This window comes from Chrysemys picta, chromosome 5 (genome assembly GCF_011386835.1).
Source record: "Chrysemys picta bellii isolate R12L10 chromosome 5, ASM1138683v2, whole genome shotgun sequence".
In the NCBI taxonomy this organism is placed as follows: Eukaryota; Metazoa; Chordata; order Testudines; family Emydidae; genus Chrysemys; species Chrysemys picta.
In genome coordinates this window covers 63,445,651-63,470,145 of record NC_088795.1, presented here as the reverse complement: position 1 = coordinate 63,470,145, position 24,495 = coordinate 63,445,651, and the positions used below count along the sequence as shown (strand labels likewise).

The window sequence follows — 24,495 nt, the reverse complement described above, 5'->3', positions numbered from 1 at the left end:
GCTTCTTATCTCTGCATGGCTAGTGTACATGTTCTGATTGTGTCTCTTATACAATGTTCTTCCTCACAGCACTATAGACATAGGAGCTACCACAAACAGACCTCATCACTACAGTAGCAGGGAGGGAGTTTGATAAATGTGCACAAACAGATTTGCAACAATTGATGAGAAGTCACAGATAGGGTGAATTTAAATAAGAGAGCAAATGAGGGTAGATGTGAGTGTAACGCAGCAAGGGAACAGGAAGTGTGGAAAGGTGAAAGGGGGCTCCTTAGAGGAGAAGGGCAGAAATAGGAGAAGGGGAGGAGATGTTTTTGTTTGTTGCATGTGTTTGATAAAAAACAACCAACCAAAAAAACAAACAAAAACAAAACCCTCAGCTTTAGTGGCAACTAGAGTTCAGCACAAGATCCCCAAAGTCACGTTGTTCCCATCTCTTACTCATTTTGTGAGGTTGTTTGTGTAGGTATTTTTATTTTGACTTGTCTGTAATGTAAATCTCTAAGGGAACATTTTTACTCTGTCAACTAATCTTTAATGATTTACATTGCGTTGTACAAAATGCACGTGAATTCACTGTACTATAAAATTATATATTGTTTGTAATTCATCTACAGGAGTGTCTGGAATCCCCTGTCTAATATGGGCCCTATTGCAGTAGGCGTTGTACAAACTTACGGTAAGGCCCTGTCTGCACACACAAGTTGTATTGTTTTAACTGCACTGGTATAGCAATCCAACCCCTCTAGTGTGGATGCAATTATACAAGTATAAAAGTGCTCATAGATTGTTCCTGTACAGGAAGAGGAGTAAGAGATACCAGTTTGGCACCTTTATAGTGGTATAGTTACATTCACTCTAGGGAGTTGTACTAGTATAACTATTTAGATTTAAAAAAATCATATCCCTACCTGAATTATACTGGTACAAAAACAGCATGTAAGCCATGCTTAAGAGGCTACTCCTGCTTTGAAGAGCTTACAGGTAGGTTAAAACCCTGACACTACAATGCACAGCACATGGTTGGATTATTGTACTCATGCAGAACCCTATTGATAGTCCTGTGTGCTATGACTTGCAGGATGAGGGCCTACGTTTAAAACCAGGCACAATAAATGGGTATATTAACAGATAGGAAATGAGCAAAGAAAAAAGAGGAGAACAGACATTGGAATATTTGTATGTAAAATGGCTGCATACAAAAATTGGCAGAAATAGAGAAACAATAAAATAAACACATCAGTAATCCGTGTTGACACCTGCCTACCTAGCAGAAAGTTGTTTCTCTATTTTTCCTTTTGACCTCAGGGTGGTGGGGGGGGGGAAGAGAGAGAGAAGAGGAGATAAATGGTTAACCTTTTGCAAAAGATTATTCAGAGAGAGAATCTAGCTGTAATTTATCTGCTAGTGTCCGATAAGACACTTTTAGTTTCAGCTAAATTGGAGGAGGTGGGGAAGCATTATTAGTTAATAACTGGATATAATATCCTAAGTGCCAATGATGAAATTCAGTGCTATCTGCAATCCATTTCTTAGTGCTATTTTGTGCTAGGCTTGTTAAAAAGTAACCACTGAAGGATTAGAAAAACAAGTTTTAAAAAGTTCCGTTGGTAATTTATTATGTTTATTGATTTCTAAGGGATTGTACAGACATTCTTCCTTTATTTGCATGGTCCTTGTGAGAGATTTTTCTCTCATTCCATTAGTGAATAATTAAATTGTCCATTGTTACAGATTCTCTATCTCCCTGCCCTAGAATGCTTACATGGTGGAGGAGCTTTTTAGCTTTACATTCAGCCTTCCCAGACTACACCTACTTTCTTACGTTTCTGTGTGGCACTTTGGACTCAAAGGGGAAGGTATTAGGGATTGGTTATACCCTCTGGTGACAGGCAGCATAGTCCAAAGTAGAGCTGGAAATTCTCAGACAGAATGTTTTTCTATTTGAGAATACGGATTTGTCAAAATCCAAAGATTTTGTGGAGATGCTCCATTTCAATAAAGTTCCAGTGGAACACAGGCATGGTCTCCTGCCAGCTCACCCGCCCAACTTCTCAGCAGCCTGGGCTTCTAGGTCCCCCGCTCTCTGGCAGCCCATTTGTGGTCCGATGGGATGCCAGTAGTGTGGAAGCCCTGGGAACTATGGATCCCAAGCTTTGAGGCTCCTAAATCCACCAAGGCTTGCAGACTCCTGGCTGCCTTCAGACCACTAGTCAGGTTAATGGGGAACCAGGAGCCTGCAAACCCCAGCTCCTAGTTCTTTGGCAGCCTGGGCTTCCAGGATCCATGGTCAAAATATCTAAATCCTCTGCAAAATAGAATCACCTTTCTCTCCACACCTCTAGTTCAGAGTACAGGGCACCTGACTAGGAGTCAGGAGAAACAAGTTCTTCCTAGCCATGCCATTGGCTTGCTGTGTAACTCTGAGTAAGTCACTCTTGTATTAATTTAGATGGAATAAATGGGCCAAATGTATTAACATAACCCCATTACAGTACATTAAACAGTTTTAAAGGCAGTCTGGGGTTTGGTATACAGAGACTGCTTAGTACCATGGCAAATATCCTATTTAATCTTTTTGACTTTTTATTAAAAGAAGAAAAAACAGTTAAAGCATTTGAAATGGTCTAATTTGGAACATTTTTAAGATCCGGATGATGAAGGCCCAGTGTCCCAGGAAATGGGAGGTGTGGGGGAGAAGGGGATTGGTAGCCATGACGGTGAAACTTCCTTCAGTAGCTTTTTTTTGTTCTTTCAAGTGTTCTTTTTTTGTTCTTTTGTTACTTTCCCACAAAATTTTTCTTTTAAAGACCCAAAGAGGAAAGATAGGTGGAATAGCCCATCCCTTCATTACTTTGTTTACCAGTTAGGCCTAATATCTGACATATCAATTTCGGCTTCTTAAAAACAGAAAATGTGAAATGGAAAGTTAACAAGCATAATTACAACACAGTTCTTGAATCATATTCATTTGGTCTTTTTTGTTTAAACTAATTCAATTTTTTGTCTCCCTTTTGCACCTTTTCCCATCACATTTCTTATGATAGCTTATCATAACTCTTTATAAACTTTGACATATGTTTTACAGTTGATCTCACAATTTGGGTAAATTTTCCTGAGTTGGGACCTTAATGACTTTCTGCCTCAGTTGTCCTGCCTGTAATGATGATGATGCCTACCCGTCTTTGTAAAGGTTTTTGAGATGTACAGCTGAAAAGGGCTAAGTAGCAGCAATACCCAGTCTTGAACAGCTTTCTCCTCCTATGAGTGAAGAGAATAACAAAGTAATTACATCACAATAGTGATTTATGATGTGTCTTATGATGTTGCTTCAATGTGTTGTTATAAAAGTCCTCATCCCCTTTTCTTACCCCTGGGAAAATGGATTTCAATTGATATCACGTGACCAGGTCCTCTAGTTTAACGTTCTCCAAGCTGCATGGCATACATATTTGAAGTAACCTGGGGTGGACTCCTGTAATCATCTTTCTGTTTGCCAGATTCTGTATGGCCCTTATAGTGTGGCACAGTGGTGGGTGTGAAGAGGGGGTGAAAGGACGTGGTGGGTCATGGTGAACCAGTATTCATTTTGCTCCAATCTCATTATATAGAGCAATGGTTCTCAACCAGGGGCACACGTACCCCTGGGGGTAAGCAGAGATCTTCCAGAGCGTACATCAACTCATCTAGATATTTGCCTAGTTTTACAACAGGCTACATAAAAAGTCAGTACAAACTAAAATTTCATACAGACAATGACTTGTTTATACTGCTCTATATACTGTACACTGAAATGTAAGTACAATATTTATATTCCAATTAATTTATTTTATAATTATATGGTAAAAGTAGGAATGAGTGTATGTAATGAGGATACTGAATGGGCTTATATGCCATGCTGAACTCTGTGACACCACATCTTCCTTGCTATTTTTAACCATGTTAGCTAGATTAAAGCTAGTATGGGTATGCTGACCTGAGCTGCAATCAAACCTCTGATTGCAGTGTAGACATAACTTCAGGTAGGGCTTTTCATTAACACTCTGCCTAATTCTGCTCCCACCAAAGGCTATGGGAGTTTTGCCATTGACTGCAGTAGGAGCAAAGTTAGACCAATTCTTTTGAAAATCTTACCAACATCACAAATCTGAAGGGAGGTGGGAGATAAAAACCCAGGTTTCCTTTCTCCTTCCAAACTAGCAAGTTCACAGTAGGAACTGCTTATTCTGTGGTGGAATGCATCTGGAAACACAAATTAATAGATTGAGATGAGTTGAGATGGCGAACAGAGCTGCTAACAGGGAGTTTGGAAGGGGAGTGGGAAGGGGGCAAGGTTCACTTGTCGTCCTTTTAAACCTGTAAACTAAACTATATTAAATTTTTTTTTGATTTAAACAAAACCCTTTCATTAACCTAGGTAGCTGTAGGAGAGAATGCAGACAGAAGCCCAGCAGCAGAGTGGGGGCTATTCAATTTATTGCGCTGAATGCAGCATGTATGATTACTTGCCCTGTGGGTGGGTGGCGTATCTGTGCATTCGGTGCAATGAGCTCCTGGCCCTCAGAGACTGCGTTTGGGCTTTGGAGGCCACGGTGGCGGAACTGGAAGAGCTAAGGGAGGCAGAGAGGTATGTGGATGAGGCTTTCCGGGACACTGTAGATTTGTCCCACCTCCGTTTAGAGAGCCCTTGGGTTGTTGAGGAAGATGAAAGGCCCAGGGAAGAAGAGTAGTCAATGGGAGCAGAGGGAAACCTTCCCATGGTTGGGACCCTCCTTCCAGATGGTGTTGGGGTATCCTCTCACACTCCCGGGGGGAGGGAACTCCAGTCACTAGGAAAAGGTATGTGTTAGTAATGGGAGATTCGATCATTAGAAACATAGATAGCTGGGTTTGTGATGACCGGGAGAACCGTATGGTGACTTGCCTGCCTGGTGCAAAGGTTGTGGCTCTCTCGAGGCATCTAGATAGACTTATGTGTAGTGCTGGGGAGGAGCCAGTGGTTGTGGTACATATAGGTACCAATGACATAGGGAAGGGTAGGAGAGACATCCTGGAGGCCAAATTTAGGCTCCTAGGGAAGAGACTGAAATCCGGGACATCTATGATAGCATGCTCAGAAATGCTCCCAGTTCCACGCGCAGGGCCAGGTAGGCAGGCAGAGCTTCAGAGTCTCAATGCGTAGATGAGATGATGGTGTAGAGAGGAGGAGTTTAGATTTATTAGGAACTAGGGAAACTTTTGGGATGGGGGAGCCTATACAGGAGGGATGGGCTCTACCTAAACCAAAGTGGAACCAGACGGCTGGCACTTAACATTAAAAAGGTTGCAGAACAGTTTTTAAACTAAGATCTGGGGGAAAGCTGACTGCTGCAGAGGAGCACGTGGATTGGGCAGAGACTTCTCTTAGAGGAGAGTCTATTGATAGAGATTCTCTAGGTTTTAGTCAGGAGGAGCGGATGGATGAGGATAAAGTATGGGCCAGATCAGACAAGAAACATTCACATAAAAAAGAATCCGACATATCAGAAAAGGGCAGACAAATAAACAGTGACAAGTTTTTAAAGTGCTTGTACACAAATGCTAGAAGTCTAAATAATAAGATGGGTGAACTAGAGTGCCTCGTGTTAAAGGAGGATATTGATATAATAGGCATCACAGAAACCTGGTGGAGTGAGGACAACCAATGGAACACAATCATTCCGGGGTACAAAATATATCTGAAGGACAGAACAGGTCATGCGGAGGGGGGAGTGGCACTATATGTGAAAGAAAATGTAGAATCAAATGAAGTAAAAATCTTAAGTGAATCCACATGTTCCATAGAATCACTATGGATAGTAATTTCATGTTCTAATAAGACTATAACATTAAGGATCTATTATCGATCACCTGACCAGGACAGTGATAGTGATGATGAAATGCTAAGGGTGATTAGAGAAGCTATCAAAATAAAGAACTCAATAATAGTAGGGGATTTCAATTATCCCCATATTGCCTGGGAACATGTCACCTCAGGACGAAATGCAGAGACAAAATTTCTCGATACTTTAAATGACTGCTTCTTGGAGCAGCTGGTACAGGAACCCGCAAGAGGAGAGGCAATTCTCGATTTAGTCCTGAGTGGAGCGCAGGATCTGGTCCCAAGAGGTAACTATAACAAGACCGCTTGGAAATAGTGACCATACTATAATAACTTTTAACATTCCTATGGTGGGAAGAACACCTCAACAGTCCAACACTGTGGCATTTAACTTCAGAAAGGGGAACTATGCAAAAATGGGGGGGTTAGTTAAACAGAAATTAATACACCGACTTGAGTGAAATCCCTGCAAGCTGCATGGACATTTTTCAAAGACACCATAATAGAGGCCCAACTTAAATGTATACCCCAAATTAAAAAACACAGTAAAAGAACTAAAAAAGAGCCACCATGGCTTAACAACCATGTAAAAGAAGCAGTGGGAGATAAAAAGGCATCTTTTAAAAAGTAGAAGTCAAATCCTAGTGAGATAAATAGAAAGGAGCATAAACACTGCCAAATTAAGTGTAAAAATGTAATAAGAAAAGCCAAAAAGGAGTTTGAAGAACAGCTAGCCAAAAACTCAAAATGTAATAACAAAATGTTTTTAAAGTACATCAGAAGCAGGAAGCCTGCTAAACAACCAGTGGGGCCCCTGGACGATCAAGGTACAAAAGGAGCACTGAAAGATGATAAAGTCATTGTGGAGAAACTAAATGAATTCTTTGCTTCGGTCTTCACGGCTGAAGATATTAGGGAGATTCCCAAACCTGAGCCAGCTTTTGTAGGTGACAAATCTGAGGAATTGTCACAGATTGAGGAGTCACTAGAGGTGGTTTTGGAATTAATTGATAAACTTAACAGTAACAAATCACCGGGACCAGATAGCATTCACCCAAGAATTCTGAAAGAACTCAAATATGAAATTGCGGAACTAACAACTATGGTTTGTAACCTGTCCTTTAAAATGGTTTCTGTACCAAATTAGCAAATTCTGTAAAGGGAAATTGTGTCTTACTAATCTATTAGAGTTCTTTGAAAGGGTCAACAAACTTGTGGACAAGGGGGATCCAGTGGACATAGTGTACTTAGTTTTCCAGAAAGCCTTTGACAAGGTCCCTCACCAAAGACTCTTATGTAAATTAAGTTGTCATGAGATAAGAGGGAAGATCCTTTCATGGACTGAGAACTGGTTAAAAGATAGGGAACAAAGGGTAGGAATAAATGGTAAATTTTCAGAATGGAGAGGGGTAACTAGTGGTATTCCCCCAGGGTCAGTCCTAGGACCAATCCTATTCAACTTATTCATAAATGATCTGGAGAAAGGGGTAAAAAGTGAAGTGACAAAGTTTGTAGATGATACTAAACTGCTCAAGATAGTTAAGACCAAAGCAGACTGTGAAGAACTTCAAAAAGATCAAACAAAACTAAGTGATTGGGCAACAAAATGGCAAATGAAATTTAATGTGGATAAATGTAAAGTAATGCACATTGGGGAAAAATAATCCCAACTATACATACAATATGATGTGAGCTAATTTAGCTACAACTAATCAGGAAAAAGATCTTGGAGTCATCGTGGATAGTTCTCTGAAGACGTCCACGCAGTGTGCAGCACCAGTCAAAAAAGCAAACAGGATGTTGGGAATCATTAAAAAGGGGATAGAGAATAAGATGGAGAATATCTTATTGCCCTTATATAAATTCAAGGTACGCCCACATCTTGAATACTGCGTACAGATGTGGTCTCCTCATCTCAAAAAAGATATACTGGCATTAGAAAAGGTTCAGAGAAGGGCAACTAAAATGATTGGAGGTTTGGAACGGGTCCCCTATGAGGAGAGATTAAAGAGGCTAGGACTTTTCAGCTTGGAAAAGAGGAGACTGGGGGGGGGGATATGATAGAGGCATATAAAATCATGAGTGATGTGGAGAAAGTGAATAAGGAAAAATTATTTACTTGTTCCCATAATATAAGAACTAGGGGGCAGCAAATGAAATTAATGGACAGCAAGTTTAAAACAAATAAAAAGAAGTTCTTCTTCACACAACGCACAGTCAACTTGTAGAACTCCTTGCTTGAGGAGGTTGTGAAGGCTAGTACTAAAGAGGGTTTAAAAGAGAACTGGATAAATTTATGGAGGTTAAGTCCATTAATGGACTTTAGACATTAATTTAGTCTATTAGCCAGAATGGGTAAGGAATGTTGTCCCTAGCCTCTGTTTGTCAGAGGGTGGTGATGGACGGCAGGAGAGAGATTACTTGATCATTATCTGTTAGGTTCTCTCCCTCTGAGGCACCTGGCATTGGCCAGTGTCGGTAGACAGGATACTTCGCTGGATGGACCTTAGGTCTGATCCAGTATGACCATTCTTACGTTCTTATGTTACTTCTTCTAACTAAAGATTCTGGCCAGATAGAACATTGGTATTCAGTTTGAATTCAGCATCTTCAGGGCTTTATTCAGTAAACAATTTGGTTTTCTTATTTTTGGGCCTACATAGCCTTCAGGGATTTTCTAGTGACCCCTTTGGTGAGGTTAGTTTTGACTTCAAAACAGACTGCCAGATCCTCAGGGATAGCCCAGAAGAAGCACACAGCACAGGTTGGGGGTTGTATGGATGAATGAAAAGGCAGCATGAAATTCAACTTTGCACTCTCCCAGTACTTGGCCAACAATGTGCCATTATGGCCCCCCCAGCAAATAGAGTAGTCAGGAGGTTGCATTGTATTATGCTGGCTGCCAAATACCCCCAAGGTGCCAAAATATCAGCCAGGGTTTTGTGGGTCTTGGGGGAGCCCCAGCTATCCTCAATATATTTTCAGCAGGCAGCCACCTTGTAGAAGCTGCTACATCAGTTTTGTGCCACCAGGGGATCTTCCCCTTCCTCCCATTGTTGATAATGCTGCCCCATTGCCAATTTCAATTGGAGAGATGCAGAAAATCAGCGCTTTGTACTTGAGCAACTATGTGGGTCAGATTCTGAACTTTGTTCCTGTGGAACTTAAAGTATAGGATTTAGGAACAATTCTTTTCATGTAGCCATTTTGATATGTTCCATTTGACAATAAATCTTTCATAAGCCAATAATTTACGTACATACTTTACAGTGACTGTATGGAATATTTTTATAGGTTGAGTCTGGTTAACCTCTGTCAAATATTTGCCCAATACTTTGTCCCATTGCCTAGTGTTTTCCAATCACATAACCAACAAGGATATAAAATGGTTGAATTAATATTAAAGATTAACATTAACACACACACTGATTAGATCCACAGTGAATATTTCAACAGATAATTTATTATTATTATTAAAGACACATAATGCTGGGTCATTTAGGGTTTTAAAGTAATTTTTGACTACATTTTCCCATTCTACCACTTTTCACATTAGAGGTTTGATGTTTTCAAATGCCTGAGGGGGCTCTACAGTAGCTAAGTGTATGTACTCTGACCAGTAAAAATGTCTACATTTTAATTTATTTTTTCCCCTAATGCTAATGGCTGTAGGCAATATTCAAATGCTTAATAAAATGAACTAGAATGTATGAATGAATGCAATTTCCTAAAAGAAAGTATGCTTAAGAAAGTTTAAGTATGAAATGCTTGAACTGCATATTTAAACAACCCTCACTCATTACAAATAAAGATAAGAGAGAGGATTTATGATCTATGGATGCACTGAAAATGAGAGTTAGTTTTTCCTGTTGTACTAGTCGAAAGCTGATGTTTCAATCACATTTAAATATGTCGTTCTGAGACGTTTTGAGCAATTGCCTTTGCAGAATTTGTTATCTTAAGACAATTAAAAATAAGTGCATGGAGAGTAAATCCTATAGTGTTGTAAGTTACACTTGTGTTGCAAGTTAGTGAGAATGTAGTTATAAGTGAAGGGAAAAGTCTTAATTTTTGGTATTTGGCAAATCTATAGGGATGAAATTTGAGGCCCCCAGTGCTCCATGTGGATGACTCAGCTCCCATCTGGAACATCATTCACCTGAGTTAGCACACAGTTTCACCCATACAAATTAGCTTGCAGGATGGGAACCTAAGACACAAACTATATGGTAACCCAGGGTGGAAAGGAGTGAGTCATATCTGGCAGAAGCACCATGGCCAGGCAAAAAGTATTTCCCAGAGAGCACAATGGTTCTACTATGGCTACCCTGTACCAGGTAAGCAACGAAAAAGCAACTGAAGATAAAATAGGGTAAAGTAGCCTATTCCCCTCTTTACGTTGGCCACACCACACTAGACAACCCCATCACACAGAAATGCATAGAGAGAACCTCATGAAAATGCCCCATGTTGCAGGAAAGCCTGCTGGGAAACTGAGCATTATTTCAGCATTTAAAATGTTTTTAAAATTTATGAAATTTATCTTTGGATAAGACTTAAATATGTTCTGTAAATTGAAAATCTGATGCATATTAATAGATACTGGGTCTGATTCTGATCATACTTACAACAGTTTAAAGCTGGAGTAGGACTGAAGCCAATGGTGATATTGCAGCATAAAATCCATGCAAGTGAGATTAAGAATCATGCCTAGTGTGTATATATTTTCCTCAAATACATCTATATTGGCTCATTTATATACAGATATGTAAATAGTTAATTATGACATATTATGAATATAATTCCTGAGACTGTATAATAAAAATGATTCTCCTGCATTGAGTTGAGGTAGTGCCAGGGTCCGGAAAGGTGCAAAGAAATTTCCCCGAAGTCCCCATTTAAGCAATCATCTGTGGTTGGGGTTTCAGGCTTTTTTTTTTAACATGGTTTTTGTAAAACCAAATAGACACATCCAATTAGTTTTCAGCCACATTCTCTTCATGAGTCTTAAATCCTTAAACATCAAAGAACAGAACCTTCTAGAGACACACAACTATATAAACAAAGCAACTTTGTTGCTGTAGGGCTTTCCGTCTTGGCTTCTTGACAACAACCTCCTTTTCGCCCCTAATTATACCTAATTACTTCCCAGGTAGGAGTGTCACCCTGAGCTGATTCTGAAAATCTTTGCTGGAGTTTAACTCTAAAAATCTCAAACCATTGTCTTGCTCAGAGTCTTAGGCTAGGTTTACATTACCACTTACTTTGGTATAAATTATGTCGCTCGGGAGTGTGAATAAGCACCCCCCTGAGCAACATAAGTTATAACAACCTACCACCAGTGTGGATAGCACTATGTCAGTGGGAGAGCTTCTCCCACTGACATAGCTACAGCCTCTTGTGGAGGTGGATTTATTATGCTGAGGCACAGAGCGTCTTCACCAGACGTGTGCTAAAGCGGTGCAGCTGCACTGATATAGTGCTTCTAGTGTAGACTAGCCCTTATAATAATATTATCTAGCTCTTACTTAACACTTTTCATCAGTAGATCTCAAAGGTCTAGGTGCCTAGTGGACTTTTCTATAGCCTCTAACTCCCATCGAGAAAGGGATTCTCAGACGCCAACAAGCTGAATGGGGACTTGCCTAATTTGATCTAGTGCACTTGGTAGGCACCTTCCTCCATTCTGGAGCCTCATCCACAATTCATTGCCTGAAGTTAGGCACCTAAACCAAACCAGCCCCTAGCATCTGAAACAGTCTGTCGCCAGCTTGCACTTGATGCATCCCTTACACTTGCCCAAGGTTTCCCTGTGCCACTCAGCTGTCTTTTGTATGGGTGTGCTGCCCTCCCCACCTGTTGGGGCCCTCGCTTTGGGGTTTGACAGCCGTCAGGTCTGAGTATGCCTCCAGGAGTGGGCTCCATTAGTGAGAGAGGTGTCCCCCCACACACCTCATTTGAGAATCCTGCTTCTAGGCCGCAGTGAGGGATCTGAGCTGCTTATTAACTGTGGCATGGTATCAGGGTTTAGGAGGCTTTGCAAATGCTGACCAGCAGACATTAGGGAGGGCAGGGGACTTAAGTGCCTACAGGGAGTGGTAGCAGCTGAGTGACTTTTGAAAAATGTCCTTTTTCAGCAGAAATGCTGAACCTATGAGCCTAAACAGGCATCTTTTGAGTATCTGGACTCTGACACTGGGCGGGAGGAGGGGGAAGCTCCCTGAATGGGGTGTGTGGAGGTTTAGGAGGGAGAGTGAAGGAAGGAACTACTTGGGGTGGGGGTGAGGTAGCCAACTCCAGGCTAAGAAGGAGTATCCCAGCTCCTCCAGGTTTTGTTTTCTGCTTCCTAGCCCAGTCCCATGCCATGTGGCAGCTTTTCCTGCTCCTCTAGGTCCCACTTTCATCTCCATCCCTAGCTGTGTGCGAGTTTATGTGGGGGTGAAGTCCCTACAACATTTCCATTTCAGGGGCACTACCTTAATCCAACCCCTCCACGCCCTCCCTCTTCCCCCCCCCCCTGGTTCTACCACCCCTGTTTGATACTGTTGTGATGAGAGCCATATAAGTACCTTGATAGAATGGAAGAGTGACCCCCAGCAGGTGTGGCCCATATTGTCATCCTGCTCTCCCTCCCTTCCCCTAGCAGATTTCCTGGAATTCACTTTTTAAAATCCTGCAGCCTAATCTTTCTGCCCACTCCTCCACCTTTCTTACAACTGTCTCATCTTGCACCTCAGAGCTGCTTGTTTTTTTAATTTTTTTTTTATTATTAATCCTCCAAACTGAATTGTACTGTTAATGTCTTTTACACACCTTCACTTTCTCCTTTTCCTTCATATTCATCATCTCATTTTTCCAATGCCAAGGTTGGGTAAGTCAAAGGTTATGAGCAGATTCCATCATTGTCTATTTTGAGCTGCCAGTGGTGAGTATACCTGTTACAGTCCCCTAAAAAGGCATTATGACAGGTGTTCTCACAGTATCGCTTTGACACTGTGTCCCCTTATATTTAAGGCAAGCCCCTGATCCTCTTTGCTTCTGTTTTTCTACCAGGAAACTAGAGCGAGAAATCCATACCTATATCACAGAAGGTTATGAGGATCAACCAATTAACATTTGTAAAGCACTTTGAAGATGAAAACTGATGTGCAAGACCTAAATACTGTCATTTTCACCTTACTCTAAAACAACTGGTATACCCCACTGCTGGAAAGACGGTGGATTGGGTGAAATAAAGTAGTCTGATCCAGTATGGTAAGTCCTATATTTCTGTACATTGGATGAGTAGCTCTTTCCAGGTTAAATTTACTAGAATCTTAATCAGATCTGGTTTTGCCTTAATTCACAGTTCAGCTTTTCTACATGTGCATTTTGGCTTGATTCACACATTTTAGCGTAAATGAAAATTTACAATTTAAATGTAGCATAAATGAAAACAGAACTCTGGATGTTGGATAAACCACATTGAACATTAGCACAATGATCTCATCAAGTGTGTCTGATCTATTGTCAAAGTATTATGGGAGCCCCATTAAACATAAAAGAAGCTATCATATATATTTTTTGCCATATGTGGTGAGCCTCCCAAAAATGGAAATTGGACATTAGTCATACCAGCATAATAATTAGAACTTTAGTTCCCAGCAATTGTTTTGGATTATGTGCTACTGAAAAAGAAAAGAGTAGGAGTCAACAAACTCACCTCATTGGGAAGAACTTTCAGATACTGAATTGCATTTTATGGCCCTTCTTTCTCATCTGAATTCATTAACACCATTTACATATATCTGGGGGTTGTGTAGGGCAGTATTCTGCCATTGCACCATAAGCACAATTAGACGAGACTTCAGTTCCAAATTCCACTGATTTACACCCCATGGAATCACAATGTGCAATGTATATAGAATATAGCTCTTCTAGTTTTAGAACTATGCAGATACTCAGCATGCAAAATGGCTACAGCTTCAGACCATTTATATAAACCCCATGCGCTAACTGTGGTGATGATGCAGGAGTAGACAAAATGGTGTTAGGATGGCTTCATTGTTTCACCTCCGATGGTGTGATAGAGTGGTGCTCATTTTCTCAGAAAGCTGTCATCTGCAGAGTCCCATGGGACTGAGTCTTGTAATTTCTCATCAGCATACATGTAAGACTGTTTGGAGAGATCATGAGATGCTCAAATAAAAATGCCACTAATATGCCAGGACACCTAGCTATGTCCCTTCTCAGCAAGTATGGATACTGCTGTTTCTCCATTAACCCACTATCTGGAGGAAACTCAATCCTGGGTGAAAAGTAGTAGCTCAAATTCAGTGCAGGTAAGATAGAGGAGATTCTAGCAGGTATGGAAAAAAATGGAAGTAGTGGGACCTATTGTGGACATCTACAGCCTTTTATTGTAAAGGTGAGGTACAATCTGAGGACTCTTTTGAGTTCATTGCTTTTTCTAGACATCCAAAGACCAAGAAAGGCCAGAAATGTCATCTTCCCTAGGTGATTGACTGCCCATTTCTCCTGGCTACAGACCTAGTTACATGCTCTATTTCTATTACTACTACTACTACTACTACTACTACTACATGCTCGACCTAGGTCTGACTGTGAAAGTAACATGAAAACTACTCTACAGATGGCCTAGAGTGCAGCATCCTATTACTAACCAAGTTTGAATGATGAAACCATATCAAATCAGTGCTTCACTTTTTGAACTGGCTAGCCCTTATCTTTACAGTTTTCAGTGGGCAAAATGCCAAGCTGTTTTGGGTAACCTTTTCCCCATGATCTAATCAGAATAAGCTGCCCAAGTATGGAGAAAAGCTAAGCCTGGGACTAGATATCACCTTCATCTACTCTTCTAGTTACTTCTTACTACAACCCACAGACATACCTTGGGTTTTGTCTGGATTAAGGCTCATCTTGCTTGCTCTCATTCATTTTGGTTTTATGAGGATGAGTTATTCATTCCACTGCACAAGCTATTTCTAGTGTGATAGCTATGCAGAACTGGGTCTCTTGAGCTTACTCAATACACCTCAGCCCACATATCCTTAAGACTTCTCCTAACAGCCTTGTAAATACATTGAAAAGAAGGGGATATAAAACTGGCTCCTGTCATATTCCACACAAGAACATTTGGGGCCAAGAAGCAATTGCCCAAAACTAGAACTGGTAGAAAAGTTATAAAATTTAAATGTTTTTTTTTTCTTTAAAAAATTGAATCCATACAAATGGGTCAATTTTTAATGCAAGCTCTGTCAAAGTTTCATCCCATTTTTTGACCAGCTCCACCTAAAACTCTTTTAAGAACTCTGAGGGAATTAATGGATCCATTAAGAAACAGGTTGACTGATTGAATATTCTGTCAAAACTTCTGATAATTGGAATTTTGTCTAAACAAAATTTTTCATGAAAAGGTGTCTATGGGAAATTTCAGATTGGAATTTGAAATCAGGTGTATCATACCCATTCTCATCTAAGGACCAGGTTCCCTGGCTGGATTTTATCTCCCATCATGCACTGCGACCAGGCACTCCTATTATTCACTGAAGATGTTTGGCAAGTGGATAGTATATCCGGCAGATGTAGTCTGGCCAGAGAACATGGTCCATACAGGAAAATCAGGACAGAAGGCATGTGAACTAATGCCCCCATGAGTCACCATGGCAACAGTTCTGAATTAAAGTTTTCAGTTGAAAGTGTTAAATATTTCACCAAAAATGTCCATGGAAAGTTCCAGCAAAAATGAAATTTTCTCATAAATGTTTTCTATGGGTGGAGGACCCCATTTTATGGGCAGTTCAACTGAAAAGCAACTTTTGTCAACCTTTCTAGATATTTTCATCCTGCTAGAATTTAAAGGTGCATTGACAGAGTTACTGTAAGGAAAAATCTGTTCAGTATTTCAGGGAATGGTACTCTACTCAAGTGGTAGCTGCTTATTCTTATTCTTTAGTACTTTTACACATTTAGGGTCAAATTATGATTTATATGAATAATGGACCTGATTTGCCTCCTGTCCATTTTTACAGCCATGTCAATCTATTGTCACCTTGCAATTACTGCTGAATTTTCACTGGTGCTGTAAGTGAGAAGAGAGTTAAACCTGTGACTGGCAACTACAGAATACAATACTATGACAGATATGGTAATTTTCTGGACAAACACTACTGAATTAATATTAATTCAGTAAGGTTTAACTTAAATATTTCATGAGTTCCTTGCATTAAAAATGCCACTGTTTATGCATTTTTGTTGGATTATATGCAATGTCTAAAGTGTGTGTGTGTGTGGGGGGGAGACATGACTAATATAAATCTGGGAAGTCTTATGAGTTTCAAAGGATAATTTGAAAAATGTGCCAGACTAGAATGAACTTTTAAAGTTAAGTAGTTTCCCAGGAAACCTCAAGAGGAAAGTGTAGGCAAATGAATGCCTTGCAGAACTCAGCTTTCTGAGGAGGGGATCTTTGTCTGCTGATTACCTGTAACAAGATTAGAGGCCAAAACTGTATAAAGATGTGACTCTGATTTGTGGCTGTGCTTTTTTCTGAGCCAAGGCAGTTATGAACTTGTAGCCACAGGCAAAAACCTGTGGTAGAGTGTGAGGGACTGACTCTTACCAAAGCCCTTAGCGGAGGTGGGGTGATCTCTGATAAGCTTATTAGCATGTGTGCATTATTGTTCTAATGTCTTTTTCTGTAATGCTTTCACCTTAACAAATGTGCTTGCTTAAGAGAAGCTGTGTGGTAACTTATGCCCTTTTTATAAGCTCTGAGGAGAAAGCAAAGTAGGCAGTCTGTCTTACTGGGTAGCTCAGTGTAGGCAGAGAACTGTGCATTCTGGAAAAAATCCCTATTGAGAGAGAAACACAAGTCTCCAACCAAGAGAGGTGACTAGCTAGGGAGCCAGAAGCCTAAAAGTGGGTGTTCTTGGTAGACCACAGAGAGGAAATATAGGCGCAATTGCCCTAAACTGTGACAAATACAATTTTTATAACTTTATTTTGTACAGTTTTTCATACAAAAGAAAATAGAGTAATTATTCCACAGTGAAATTCATTGTGTGCACAAGTGTAAACACAAACACTGCTAAACACCAAGTATCTCAAATGTGATGTGAGCTACAACATGTGAAAATAAGTAAATTACAAGTAAATTGTAACAAAAGAATACTCAGCTCCTTGGTTTTAAAGCTGCAGTTTCTAAAAGCATATTCTCATTGAAATGGCAATTTAGTGTTCCATATCTGGTTTTATAGGCTGCTAATATTTCATCACATTCCATGGAGGTCACAGGGAGCAATCTTTCCACAGGCAGTGACACAAGGAATGGTTGCTGTCTCTAAGGAGCATTTCCTTGAAGTAAGATTTGTTTCTCCGAGTTACAAAAATATAATCTACATGAATAAAAAAGAAATCTCTCTATTTGTAGTTTGCTCTTAAAATAGAAGGTAAAGGCCATGACCCCTTTTACTAGCTGATCTCAAATTATGTTTAGACCTAGCAATGAATCTAAATGTAACAGAACAGATTTTCATTATAGGCCCAATCCTGCTCTCATTGGAACCACTGGGAGCAGAATGCAGACCCTTATTCTCTACCTCTAAACTACATGCAGTTCAAACTAGATTTTTATATATGTACAGAAGAGGCCTGATTTTCAGAAGCACTGAGCACCCTAACTCTAACTGACATCACCAGGAACTGCAAGTGCTCATGAATTAAAACTCAAGGCATAGCCATAGGCTCAGTGCAAGAATTAAGAAATTCTATACAGGTTATACTTGACCTTAAAATATGGAATGAAATTACTGCTTCCACCCTGAAACACAAGACTGGTACCCAAAAGTCTGAAAGTATTGCACTTCCTGACCAGATTTTAAAAGTAGATGTCCAGTATGTTGTGTGAGAGAACATGATTTTCAATGTTGTATCTAAAAACAATATTCTTGCATCCTAGGAAGTTAACTTTGTGGTCTAACTTTTCATAACTGACATTCATGGGCAGTTTATTAAAGATCTATACAAACTGTAAAAGAGCAACTGTAAAATTCATTCATATTACCAGTAGACTCATACCAAGAGCCACTCTGACCATGATGCCCACAATATTTTGATAACTCTCAGCTCTCTGGGTTAGATTCTGAACAGTTTAACATTTTTAACAAAGACATCATTCAATTAGCCTATTTGTCTTTCAAACTATAACTGTGTCATCAACAGGCCAAAAAAAAAAAAAAAAAAAAGCGGGGGCAGAGAGCAGAAAATGAAGGACATATGGTAGTGATGTGAAGAAAAACTTATGGATTGGGGGTGTTGAAATATAAATTTTCTCTTTGGGGAGAAATTAATGAGGATTAAAGGCTATAATACTCCCATAAATTTGGCACCATTACAGTAGGGCTGTTTTCCCCCTCCAACTTCCACCTTTTATAGTCATTTACACATGTGTAAAATGGTAATAACAGAGACTGTTTTGCACACACTGACTAAACAGGACAGTGGAAATTGGGCATGATCTAAGTGCTATTGCTATTGCTGTACAGATTTAAACCATACATCTTAACCACTCTCTACTGTTGATTATTCAATTTGCATTCTTAAAACAACCTAAATATAAATTTATTACAGGTGGCATTGTCTCAGACCAAGGTAACCTGTCTGAGAAGTTCCTAAGTCATATACTAAGACAGTGGTTTTCAACCTTTTTTTTTTTCATTTGCTGACCCCTAAAAATTTTCAAATGGAGGTGTGGACCCCTTTAGAAATCTTAGACATAGCCTGCAGACCCCCAAGGGTTAACAGACCACAGGTTGAGAACCACTGCACTAAAGTAATTAGTGTTACTATTTTTGGGCCCAATCCTACTCCTGTTAAAGCCAATGGCAAAACTCCATTCCCCCTTCAAGTGGGGGATTTCAAAGTAAGGTATTAATCTTTCAACTTTTATCCTAAAAAAACAAAAACAAAACACCACTTACCTCTTTCCCCTTAAAACATAGTAAAGTTTTCCATCAAAACAAAATTTGACTTAAAGCTATCAAACCAGAGAGATTCAGAATGAATGCTACCTACTTCAACTGCCAGTCAAACTGGGTGGCTAGGATAGACAAAACAGGTGGTCCCAGATATGTGTAGTCCTTAGCCATGTGTGAATTAAACATGTCTCCTGAATTTCCTTGCTTTGTAAATTTATCTCATTAGTTTAGTTTATTGATTTAATTGAAATTTACACTATTATAAAGTTGTGAATCGCCTCTCTTCAGTCTCGTACCAATGTCAATGTCTGGTTGTTTCATAATAGAGTTATAGCATCAATAGAATCTGAGAACACTTTCCAAGATACTTAGTAACAATGCAGGTGGTTTCAGACACTTTTTTTTTAAGTGGATTTAAAAAAAAACCCAAACAATTTAAAGGATGGATTTAATTACAGGGAAAGAAATGAATCAAGTGAAAATTAAGGATCATTCATATACAATCTTATATTCAGCTCAGAGCTAATGAGAGCTGTTGTCCTTATTTACTTGCAGGCAAGACAGAACTGGACTCTATGGGAGTTTTTGCCATTGTTTTCAGGGGAGCCAGGATTTCATCCGGAGAGTGGGTTATTTCTTTATTGAAATAGAAAATGAGTGCACAGACTCAGGCTAGTCTTTCCTATTTTATTTTTAATAGGAACTCTGTTCCTATTAGTGCTCTGAGAAAGAATCAACTGTAAAAGCAGCAGCAAAATTTACAAAATGCCAGCAGAGAGCTTAAATCTTCAGCCAGCCAGCCAGCGGCTTCCATCATTATCTATGTCCTAGCATCTAAGTAACATGCTGGGACAAATTCAGCTGTAGCATGAATGGGTGCAAGTCTCATGGAGTGTCTTAATTCCTCCCTAACCACAAGCCCACTCTCTTAAGAGCATGTGTTATGGGTTTGGGGGGAGGCCATATACTAACAGCAGGTACAGTATTTCTCCTTCCAGTTTCTATGTTTGCCTTTCTGCTGTGGTAAGACCAGTGTTTAGTCTTTTTTCAAGTCATGTGTGTGTGTGTGTGTGTGTGACACACACAATTATACAGAGTTAAATCTCTGATAGGAGGACAGTGACATTCTGAAAGGGAAAACATTTATTAAAACTCAATTCATAAATACAGATTTAAATTATAACCCTTGAAATAATTGTGACTATTGGTAACTCTTTGAAAAACAACACTTCCAGGGAGTTCTGCCTCAGGTTTTGGTACTTCTTACTATCACAAGCTTAAATGCAAAATATAATTATGCACATGCTGGTCTCTTCTCTGAGAAGGGTAAAACCTCCCAATCTCTGTGGAATGATGTCCAACTCCCCTTAAAGGTGCTTCAATACCCTAAAAGACTGGAAACAAGTCATAGTCCCAGAGTCTCCTTCAAACTTTGTCTGTCTCTTTAGTGAGAAGTCGGCAATTTGCATAGGCTGCAGCAATTCTAGTTGTCTTCTTCTGTGGAGTGAGGGGACCTATAATCTGAATCCAACGAAGTGGCAAGTCCCTGGAACACAATCCTTGTAGCAGATCCTTCCTTCTGGTTCTTGCACTGCTCCACTGCTGAGTTTGTCAGTCTGGCTCCCACTCATATTTATAAACTCCTCCCTGTCTCCCTGATTTCCCATTGGTTCCATTCTCAGAGTGACTCTGTCCTGCCAGGCTGCTTGCCCTTAATGGAAATCATCCACGTAGCTTCGAACAGCTCATGGCCATACTTAGTACCTATCACACTCAGTTTCTGGATATTTCTTGCCCATGTAGAGTCATTCTGTCCCGCTGCATCAAGGCTGCAGGCACACAGAGATTTCCAAACAAAGAACTATGTATCCTCTCCCACTGTTTCTTATTTACACCACTAAATGCTGCAATGCAAACTTGTGGTTACATATGCTCCTGGATTGTCATTCTCAGCTACTGTCCTCATGTAACCTTGGTGATTTTGTTCTAAGACCCTGCCTACAACTGGGAAGTTTTCTGAAGATTTCTCCCCACTGTTGCTAACATTGATGCAGCTCAGCACATTTTAATGTTGGTAGTTCTAGTGTAGATGTTGATAAACTCACTACAACTGCCAACTTTCTATTCCTTGAAGGCATGCCAGAATTGTTCAGACACTGACACAAATCCTCTTCTATGTTTGTGAAGAATTCTCTATTTGTGCAGATGCTGTACGAGATGATTTGTGATTAAGCCCTGAGTAACTCCAGCAGGCATTATTGAAGTTGAAGTGTAAATCAGATACTTTTGTTGATGTTTAAGTTAGTTCAGGTTAAAAGGACTTTGCAATGGGATATATGGGTCCGAAGAAAAAGAAACCCTTAGAAATCTTTAATATAATGGACAAGATTTTCATCTTTCTTCCCATCTAGCTATTTATTACACTCACTGTTCAAATTCTGCCTAGTTTTTTTGTATGCACAGTTGTGCTATACCTGTACTTTTCCAGAAAAGGAAAACTCTTTGATTCCAGCAATGTTTAAAGGTTTAAATGTGCATAAACTGAAAGAAAAATAAACTGGTTTATTTTAAATATAAGATAGAAAATAAGCTTTAATCCTATTGTTACTGAAACATCTGCTGAGGTCTCAAGCACAAAGAAGTACACTTTAGCACAAATAGGCACAAAAAATTGCTTATGTGCTGTATTTTGTTGTTTACCATCAACCTGGGGTTAAGGATCACAATGGAGGATGTATGAACTGCACTTGTTTGTCAATCTGTATATTGTAGATCTGTCAGGCACTCCTGTTGACCCTTTCTCATACACAAGCACAAAGGGAGTAAAAACTATACTGCTCTCCTTTTTGGCCTAAACAGTTAACCAATATTCAGGGCCTTGCAGGTTGTTTCTGTTAGGAGGAGAAATTTATGATAGAATTGGGTATTTCTTTAATGCAATCCTGTTTATTTGCAAAGAAATGTACATAAAATCCTAGGTCAGGCAAGAGTTAAAATTTAGCTAACAGCAGGGGTGAAAATAACTTAAAGGACTTACTGGTATGCCGGAGTCCTGAGCAGGGGTGTGGCCTCAACCGGAAGAGGCGTGGCCTTTCAAGATTTAAAGGCCCTGGGGCTCCGGCTGTGTCTGGGAGCCCCAGGGCCTTTAAATCAACCCAGAGCTACCAGCTGCAGAGGCGGCTGGGAGCCCCGGGGCTCAGGGGCAAATTAAAAGTCCTGGGGTGCCAGCCGCCGCGGAGCTCCAGGCCCTTTAAATCATCACGGGAGCCTGGCTGCCCGAGCTTCGGCAGAGATTTAAAGGACCCGGGGCTCTCCGCAGCGGCCGGAGCACTGGGCCCTTTAAATCCCTGCCCTAGCCCAGCTGTCGGAGCTCCGGTGGTGATTTAAAGGGCCCGAGGCTCCCCGTAGCGGCTGGAGCCCTGGGCCCTTTAAATCACTGCTGCGGAAGCCGGTCCAGTGCAGCACGGCGTATTGGCTCTTGCCGGTACACCATACCGGCTTACTTTCACCTCTGGCTAACAGCTAAGACAGAAACCGCAGATCAAGCAGGAATGCTTAAGTAGCCCAAAGGCACTGCCAACTGTAAACACTTGATAAACTTATATAGTCAAATGTCCGCCCAGTAACTCAGCTCTTAGAACAGAACAAACCCTCCCTCCACAGCCCACCGGATATCTGTAAGCACTCATCTCTCCTCACCCCGCCTCTTTCCCCCGCAAGGTAGCCATATCTATTTGATGCAGTCAGGATGACTTCTATATGAACGTACTGTTCCTATTTTTATCTTTGTTCAGGGTTCTCTCTTGATTTGTAACAATGTCTGTCTCTGTATGTACAGGTAAATACAAATGAATTGATAAGAGAATGTATATAACTTGCCACTGTGGCACCATATTGTGAAAGCTGTTTTTCAGTCTTCCCGTACCGTGAATAAACCCCCTTCAGTATTGTCTGTGCTTGCCTGATTCTTGGGGAAAATAATCTTTTTGCCTAACACCTCTTTCCCTGAACTCACAGAAACAAACAACAGGAGACTGTTTCCTTGCTCACAGTTCCAAGCCTCACTCCAGCCTGCACTTTACCCAAAAAAGTACCCTCTCTTGTCTCTCTCCTAGAACACTGCTAAAAGTGCTTCTTTTTCTGTCTCCTACCTTTTCTGATTGCTTTCCTCCAAGCTTTTGGCTGCTGACTCCACAGACAAACAGCTGCAATTCCATTAATCCCCCTGTTTCTGGTATCACTAAACAGAAGGGCATTTTCATAGATTCTAAGGCCTGACTTCCTGTATAACACAGGCCCTAGAACTTCCCTAAAATAATTCCTAGAGCATATCATTTAGAAAAACTTCCAATCTTGATTTAAGAATTGTGAATGATGGAGAATCCACTATGACCCTTAGTAAATTGTTCTAATAGTTAATCACTCTCACTGTTAAAAACTTGCATCTTATTTCAGGCCTGAATTTGTCTAGCATCAACTTCCAGATATTGGATCATCTTATATCTTTCTCTACTAGATTGAAGAAAGCATTCCCAAATACATGTTCCTGTTTGGAGGTACATATTATCAAGTCACCCCTTTAATCTTCTTGTTAAATTAGAGTGAGCTCCTTGAGCCTTTCACTATAAGGGTTTCTAATCCTTAAATCATTATTGGGGTTCTTCTCTGAACCCTCTCCAATTTAACAACCTCTATCATATTCCTCCCTCTACCATAACAATACACTACATAATTAATTGGTGGAACTCAAAGGATTTAAAAGTTGAATAGGATTAAAAAAAGGATTAGACATTTGTGGGTGTGTAGTGAGCACATCCACAGTTCCTCTGGGTAGAATAAAATATGCACAAGGGATATATACCCATATTATTAAGACAGTGTAGGCAAAGGGGAAAAAAGCTTCCCTTAAAGACAGGTTATTCCATCACTGTCTATTATGAGAATTTTGCACTTTCCCTTACAGCATCTGGGGTTGGCTATTGCCAGCGACAAGATATTAGATGAACTATTGGGCTAGCATGGTGACTTCTGTGTTATTACAGTTGTGCCCATAGCAAGTGGAGCAGTGACAACTGGCCAAAAGTTCCTTCAGTGTAGTGCAGAGGATTGAAAAATGCAGTGGAAGACCCTTAAAAGAAGGTGAAAGGGGAAATAGAACATACCTGGCATGCTCCCTACAAAGCCACCCACCTATATAATAGATGTGTGTTACATGTGATCTGCTGTGCTTGAGCCACAGAGGAAGTGAGTCTTGCTCCTATCCCATTTTACACATGGACTTAATGGGGATCTGCAGGAGAGATGTTGTGCCAAAGGTGGGACAGAGCCTGGGAGAACTTACTCCATGTACTGTAGTACAGTCTGGCAACCCAAATACCACTTGAAAAGCCAGCAAAAGTAAACACATCCACCATTAACTCTTGTTTTGTGTATTCTAACAGCTGGGGGAAGGCTTATGATAAGATGCAGGTTTGGTACAAGAGCTAATGGTACTAAAGATCCTGAGGGATCTTGCTGCTGGATGAAGGAATCATCCAGGGAACAGCTACAGCATAGCTGCCGTAAGATCCACAGTGTTGGAATTTGATTTTCCTCTAGTCACTTGAAGGTCACGCCCTATCCCTTCAGCATGGCCAGAACATACTAACCCTAGAGGGG

General features: G+C 40.3%; 1 long non-coding RNA gene across 3 annotated transcripts in view; it reads left to right on the top strand.

Annotated features, from left to right (window-relative positions):
- Window positions 1-24,495, top strand: part of LOC135983655 (uncharacterized) — a 120,662-nt gene that overhangs the window by 55,660 nt on the left and 40,507 nt on the right. For all 3 annotated transcript variants that reach the window (XR_010601382.1, XR_010601383.1, XR_010601384.1), the window contains exon 2: window positions 12,914-13,114. This is a non-coding gene — a long non-coding RNA (uncharacterized LOC135983655). The remainder of the gene's footprint in view (window positions 1-12,913; window positions 13,115-24,495) is intronic.